The following is a 6,000-nucleotide window of genomic DNA, read 5'->3' on the forward strand; positions in this document are numbered from 1 at the left end:
GTTCACGGTCATCGGCATCGACTTCAACTACGAGTCGCTCGACGTGACCAAGGAGACCCTCGGGTCCCGGAACATCCCCTTCGAGGTCCAGTGGGGCGACATCGGCGACCCCGACGCGGCCATGGACGAGCTCGAGAAGCGGGGCTTCCCGCGCGACAGCGTGCTCCACGTGCGCACGTTCATCGACCACGACCGGCCGTACATCGCCCCGAAGCGGCCCGGCGACGACTACGCCATGTACGCCCACGGCGTCTACAACAAGAACGACGGCACCATCATCGACCCGTCGACGATGCTCCAGTCGTTGGTCGAACACCTCGAGCGCTGGAGCGACGCCGTCGGCGTCCACGGCATGTGCATCCTCGAGGCGGGCCAGCTCCCCGCGCGGCTCGCGGGGCAGCACATGGAGCAGTGCGTGAGCCTGGCGTTCGACAACTGCCAGAGCCTGAGCCACCAGTACCTCGTGCCGCTGCCCCAGTGGCTGCTCTGCGCGGCGGGCGCGGGCCTCTTCCCGGACGTCACGTCGCTGCGCGCGTTCCCGGACAACGTGAGCCGCATCATGCTGAGCCACTTCAAGCCGCGGGGGTACAAGGTGCGCCACGCGCGGCCGAGCGACCTGACGCGGTGCCTCGAGCTCGAGGCCAAGTCCTGGGACCCGGACATGCGCACCGCGCCGTCGGTCATCGAGCGCCGCATCGCGGACCGGCCGACGTGCAACTTCGTCATGACGCGCGACGGCGCCGTCGTCGGCGTCGTCTTCTTCCAGTTCTTGGACGACGTCGACGCGCTCCTGCGGAGCACGTGGAAGAAGAAGGACGCGCTCGGCAAGGAGTCGGGCCCGCGGATCCAGCTCCTGGACATCTTCGTCGACTCGCAGGTGTCGTCGACGATGGGCGGGTCCATCGGCCAGGAGCTGCGGGACTTCGTCATGTGCTACGCGCGCGTGCTGCGGAACGTCACGGAGATCTGCGGCGTCACGCGCGCGCGGAACTTCCGCGCGTTCGCCGACAAGGGCGAGACGTACGAGAAGTACTGCCTCCGGAACAACGGCGTCCACGACAGCGGCCTCGCCCTCCACTCGCGGGCCGGCGCGACGCTCCACAAGGTCGTCCACAACTGGCGGCCCGAGGACGGCGACAACGACGGCAACGGCGTCTACATGTCCTACGCCGTCGGGCCGCCGGCGCCGCGCCAGGCGAAGCCGCCCGCGCCGCCCGCGAAAGCGACCGGTGTCAAGCCCCCGGCGGCGCCGTCGCCGCCCGCGTCGCCCTCGAAGAAGAAGAAGAAGGAGAAGGTGGCGAAGAAGTCGAAGTGGCCCGCGTACGTGCCGCCGCCCTGCGTCCGGCCCGAGCCCAAGCCGCTGCCGAACAACCCGCTGCGCATCTGGAAGGCAAAGATGGACGCGGGCCTCATCCCGCCGCCGGAGAAGCGCCTGGGCGGCCGCCAGAAGGTGCCCCAGCGCGTCGTCCACCCGGAGCCCTACATGTTCGACGAGATGGCCAAGTGCGACCTCCTCGCGATCCCCATGTACCTCCAGCACGGCTTCTGCCTGTTGAGCATCTGCAGCGCCATGGCGGACCTCGACGTGAACATCACGCTCTGGATGCACAAGTTCCAGGCCTTCAACGTGCGCGAGCTCTCCGAGAAGCTCGAGCTGCGGCCGGGCTACTGCACGTCGCTCATCAACTCGCTCGTCACGCTCGGCTTCATCCGCGAGCGGAGCATGTGGGGCGACGAGGTCCAGTACGAGGTCGACATGGAGGTGTTCAACGACCTCATCCGCCTCCCCTACGAGCCCATCGCCGACTACCTCAAGTTCGACTTCGCGTCCATCTTCCGCGACGACGTCGACGTCTTCCCGACGATGGACCTCCAGGGCCCGAAGATCCCGAAGATGCAGCTGCTCCTAGAAGGGTTCTACCTGGCGCCCATCGTCATCTACCTGCGCATGCACCTCCACCCGTCGTCGGCGGTCTTCGCGGCGACGCATCTGAATTTGAAGTCCGTGCCGGTCATGGCGCCGACGCTCATCCAGATCTTCCGGCGCCTCGACTGGCTCGACAAGGGCACGATGAAGCTCACCTACAAGGGCACCTACGTCCTCGCGGCGGCGCTGAACGCGGGCGTGCCCATTTCGTATTATCCCATGTTCCAGGAGCTGCCGAAGATTCTCAAGGGCGACGGGTCCATCTTCGCGGCGCAGGAGGCCGACGGCCACGAGGTCCACGTCGACCGCGTCCTCAACGTCGTCGCGTCGGGCGCCCAGCACCGCCGCTTCTTCGAGCACATGTGCAACGGGCTGCTGAGCCGCGTCTTCAACGACGAGCCGTTGGAGCAGCAGCCCCGCGCGGTCGCGGACATGGGCTGCGGCGACGGGCGCTTGTTGCTGACGCTCTACGAATACGTGCGGGACCAGACGAAGCGCGGCAAGCACCTCGACAAGCACCCGCTCACGCTCATCGGCGTCGACTTCAACGACGAGTCGCTCGAGGTGACGAAGGCGACGCTCGCGCGCGCGGGCGTGCCCTTCGAGGTCCAGTGGGGCGACATCGGCGACCCGGCCTTTGTGGTGGAGGCGCTGGAGAAGAAGGGCTACGCGCGCGACTCCGTGCTCCACGTGCGGTCGTTCCTGGACCACGACCGGCCCTACGTCGCGCCGAAGCGCGACGCCGACGCGTTCCGCATGTACACGCGCGGCGTCTACGTGAGGAACGACGGCGACGTCATCGCGCCCAAGACCATGCTCCAGTCCCTCGTGGAGCACCTCGAGCGCTGGAGCGACGCGGTCGGGTTCCACGGGCTCTGCGTGCTGGAAGCCGGGCAGCTGCCGCCGCTCGTCGCGGGCTACGAGATGGAGCGCTGCGTGAGCCTGGCCTTCGACTGCTGCCAGACGTTGAGCCACCAGTACCTCGTGCCGCTGCCCCAGTGGCTCGTCTGCGCGGCGGCCGCGGGCCTGTTCCCGGACGCGCACTCGCTCCGGACGTTCCCGGAGTCCGTGAGCCGCATCATGCTGAGCCACTTCAAGCCCCGGGGCTACAAGATCCGCCACGCGACGCTCGACGACCTCGACGCCGTCGTCGCGCTCGAGGCGGGCTGCCGCGGCCTCGAGCTCCGGACGCCGCGGAGCGTGTTGGAGAAGCGGTTGAAGGAGCGCGCGCGCTTCAACTTCGCGCTCCACGAGGGCGGCGCGCTGCTGGGCGTGCTCTTCTTCCAGTTCGTCGACGACATCCCGACGCTGTTGGAGTCCCAGTGGAAGGACCGCGACAAGTTGGCCGTGCCGGAGTCCGCGGCGACGCACGCCATGATCCTCGACGTCTTCGCGGACGACGCCGCGGACTCGTCGCTCCGCGGCGCCGTCGCCGCGGAGCTCCTCAACTTCCTGCTCTGCTACGCGCGCGCCCTCTCGGCGAACGTGAACGAGATCTGCGGCGTCGTCCGCGCGGCGCGCTTCAAGACGTCCCCGAAGATCGGCGACGGGTCCTTCGAGGACTACGTCTTCACGGACAACGGGGCCCACGACCCGGCCCTGGCGCTCCACGCGGCCGCGGGCGCCAAGGTCCAGGCCGTCGTCGACAACTGGTGGCCCGAGGACGGCGACAACGGCGGCAGGGGCGCCTACGCGACCTACGTCGTCGGCGCGCCGCCGTCGAACCGCTCCAAGCTCCCCTGACCGCGTGTGGCGGGGGTCTTAGAAGGGGGTGTGGTCGGACTAATAGGTGACGCTCGAGGAGGCCTTGGCGTCGTCGTCGAGCTTCGCGTAGAACTCGGCCTGGCGCGCGAGCTCGGCGTCGAGCTGCGCCCGGAGCCGCGCGATGCGGTCGGGGCTCGCGGGCTCGGAGACGCCCCAGTCGCCGAACTCCGGGTGGGAGCCCCAGGCCGCGCAGTTGCGCCGCGCGCCGCCGCCGCCGCGCGCGGCGTGGCCCGCGGGCATGGCCGACGGGTGCTGCGGCGTCGCGACGCACGACGCGGGCTCGCCGGCCGAGAGGCGGCCGGCGGCCGGCGGGTGCTGGGGCGTGAAGGAGCGGCGGCCGCCCGACGACGCGGAGCCCGCCGTCGACGGGTGGGACCGCGGCGGCGCGCTCGCGCGGCCCTCGCGGCGCGGCGCGCCGGGCGTCTCCGACGGGAGGCCCTTGGCGGCGCGCTCCGGCCGCGGGCTCGCCTTCGCGTCGGCCGCGGCGTCGCCCCGGTCCTCGGCCTTGCCGTCGTCGTCGAACTCCGAGAAGGACGGGAAGAGCGGGAGCCGCGGCCGCCGCCCCGCGGGCCGCGAGTCGCGGCGGCCCGCGTCCGACGCGTCCGAGGGCCGGCCGCCGAAGCCGCCCCGCCCCGGCGGCGCGGCTAAGGTCCAGTCCGACGCGCAGGACATGCGCCGCGAGTCGCGGCGGTCGTCGACGCCCCGGCTCGCCGTCGTCGCCGCCGTGCCGAGGGAGAAGCGCGTCGCGGAGAAGAGGTCGGACCCGCGCTGCGAGTCGGGCGCCGCGCGCGACGTCGCCGCGGAGTCGAAGCTCAGCATGCGAAAGTCCGGCGCGCGCGTCGCGGGCGCCGCGGCGACCTGGGCGCTGTCCCAGGACCTCGCGCGCGCGTCGTAGCGGCCCGGCGTCATGAGCGTCTCCGCGCGGCGGAGCGCGGAGCCCTCGTCGAGGCTGTTGGGCCGCGGCCGGTCCTCGGGCGCCGCGTCGACGGTCGAGAACGACGAGCTCCGCGACCCGAGGCTGCTCGTGAGCTGGAGGCCCCCGGCCATGCGGTCCACGAGGGAGTCGCAGCGCGCCAGCGCGTTGCCCCGGTGGAGCGGCGGCGGCGGCGGCGGCGGGCTGTCGGCCGCGCCCGACGGGCTCTCGGTCCGCGCGAGCACGAGCGGCCGCGGCGGCGTGTCGCGCTCCGTGTCGTCGGACTGGTCGGACGCGCCGTCGCCGCCGAGGCCGCCGGGCCCGCTCGCTAAAGCCGCCATGGCGTCCCTGAGCTTTCCCACGACGCCGCGGTCCGCGTGGTACGGGATGCCCGCGACGCCCGCGGCGCCGTCGCGCGAGCTCGCGGTGATGCCCTTGAGCCCGAGCCGCTCGCAGAGCGCGGCGACGCGCGCGCTGCGCCGCCGGCTCCAGGACCCGTCGGCGCGCACGACGCGCCCGCCGTCGCGCGCCGCGCCGCCCGCGTCCTCGTCCGCGCGCCGCAGCGACTCGAAGAGCCAGCTCCGGTCCGCGGCCGTCGCGCGCCGCAGCACGCGCGCGAGCATCTCCGGCGTGCTGTTCCGCGGCGCGTCGCCGTCGTAGCGCTTCGCGCTCGGCCGCTCCCGCTTCCGGTTCGTGATCGTCCCCAGGGGCCGGTCCTCCGACGTCGGCCGCGCCTTCCGGGCGCGGAGCCGGCCCTCGTACATGTTTTTTTTTGTGCGCAGGGGGTGTTTGGGGTCACTCGTACTCCGTGTGGCCGTCGAGATCGGGGGAGAGCCTCGAGCGCCGGCGCGTCGACGCCAAGTGTCGACGCGAGCGCAAAGCAAACTGGGCGCGTCGTTAGGCTCGATCGGAGGCTTGCGCTGAAGCCTGAACGTCAAGTTGCCGAGATGGTTGACATCGATTCGGAGGCGTGCGCAGGCGCGCATCCCCACAGAGACTGCTCCTTCGAGATCCTTCGTACCTAGACTAAGACCCAAGGCGTGGGAGCCCCTCATCCTTCGCCATATCTTAGCGACGACTCAGTTCGCGGGCCGGACGGGGGCGCCGAGCTTCGCGAGCGCCTTCTTGAAGCGGCGCGCCTTGAGCCGCGGCATGTTCGAGGCCTGGATGAGCTCGTCGGCGTCGTCGTCGGTCATCTCGAGGAGGTCGTGGATGTCCGTCGCGACGGCGAGGACGTGGTCCACGTAGTTCTCGAGGCCCGTCTCGTTGCACCACACGAGCAGCCGCTCGTCGGGCCGCGGCGGCGTGACCTCCGGCGTCGCGTCGGCCACGCGCGCGCGCGCGGCGCCGGCCTCGGCCCGGAGCCGGTCGCGCGCCGCGTCCGCCTCCGTGCGCG

The sequence above is a fragment of the Aureococcus anophagefferens genome (assembly GCF_000186865.1).
Source record: "Aureococcus anophagefferens unplaced genomic scaffold AURANscaffold_5, whole genome shotgun sequence".
Taxonomy (NCBI): Eukaryota; class Pelagophyceae; order Pelagomonadales; family Pelagomonadaceae; genus Aureococcus; species Aureococcus anophagefferens.